This window comes from Echinops telfairi, unplaced genomic scaffold (genome assembly GCF_000313985.2).
Source record: "Echinops telfairi isolate 266 unplaced genomic scaffold, ASM31398v2 ScPeMD7_2;HRSCAF=8, whole genome shotgun sequence".
Lineage (NCBI taxonomy): Eukaryota > Metazoa > Chordata > Mammalia > Afrosoricida > Tenrecidae > Echinops > Echinops telfairi.
This window is the reverse complement of record NW_022103898.1, coordinates 6,326,838-6,328,292: the sequence shown is the minus strand read 5'-3', so window position 1 is coordinate 6,328,292 and position 1,455 is coordinate 6,326,838.

The window sequence follows — 1,455 nt, the reverse complement described above, 5'->3', positions numbered from 1 at the left end:
AATATACAACAAAACAACAACCACAAACCTATGACATAAAACAGAACAAAACACAACAAGAAAGAAAAGCTTGTAGTTAGTTCAAGGATTGTTTGTTGGCCTTTAGGAGTGTTTTCCAGTCCAGTCTGTTGGGGCACCACACCCTGGTCCCAAAGTCCACCTTCAGCATTCCCTGGGGACCTCGCCGCTCCATTCCCTTGCTGTTCTGTTCCACCCCCTTAGTGTTTTGCCTCGGTGTGGCGGGATCAGATCAGGTGCAATTCCCACACTGTGTCTCTGGTGTTTTCCCCTGTAGGGCCATGGGTCAGTGAGGGGCATCGTGTCTCATCGTGGGGCTATCCATGTGGTCCTCTCTGTGGACTGGCTGCTTTAATTGGGCACATCGTCCTCACGGCCTGGTGGGCCAGGATGTGCTCCACTCTCTCCTCCTTCCCCTTCATCCAGCAGGCTAATGTCTAAGTTGGTCTTTTTGCAAGCCCACGAATGATGTTCTAAATAGCCAAACGGGATGTTTATTTTTCCAAGGGGGAAAAGTTGAAGAAACCCTGAGTTAGAGTCTAGCGAACCCTTCCCCATATCCGTATCTCCACATCCGTCCATCCCTCATTGCTTATACCTTCTCTTGCTCTATTCCTGCACCGAAAAGCAGCCCTTCTCAAATGCCTGCTATGTGCAAGGCCACGGCTTGTAGGGGAAGCAGACCCCCTTTTCTGCACTTCCGGTGGGAGAACTGCAGGTTCAGCTGTGGACGAGTTTTTTCCGAGCAGCTTGTCTCCCTGGAGCAGACTCTGATAGTGTTTGACAATGCCCCACTCACTGCCACACAGCCCACTGCTGATGGGTGATGAGTCTGCTCACCTGGAGAGCCAGCAGTTCAAGCCCACCAGCCAGTCAGAGGGAGAAAGAGGAGGCTGCCTGATCCCATACAGAGTTACAGTCTCAGAAACCCACAGGGGCAGTTCTACTCTGTCCGGCCGGGATGCTCCAAGACCACGTGACCACCAATTGTCATACTTGCCTGGGTCTTCCATCCCAGGGGCATGCGCCGAACACCTCCTTCCCGTTGGGGGGCACACTGGGAGTGAAGCTCTACATTTGAACAGTTCTTCATTATAAATATTTAAACAGCACTGATGCATGACGAATCCCCTTGCGGATCTGCGGTTCAGGCAGCCTGTTCCAGATTGACAGTGCTTTTCCCATCCGAGAGCTCCAACGGCTGGCTGCCACCTGTGCGGCCGTCTGTCTGTCTGCTCTCTGCTGGGACCCGCGCAGCCGCCTCGGCCTGGCCCGCTAGGTGGGGAGCTGCTCAACGGACTTCACAAATCTGAGTGCACTCAAGTCCACCTCCCAACTGGCTCTCCTGTGCTTGTAACCCCTGACCATGCCTGATGGGGCACCCTGGTGGGGTACAGGTTGGGCTTCGACAGCAAGGTCAGCAGTTCGAAACCACCA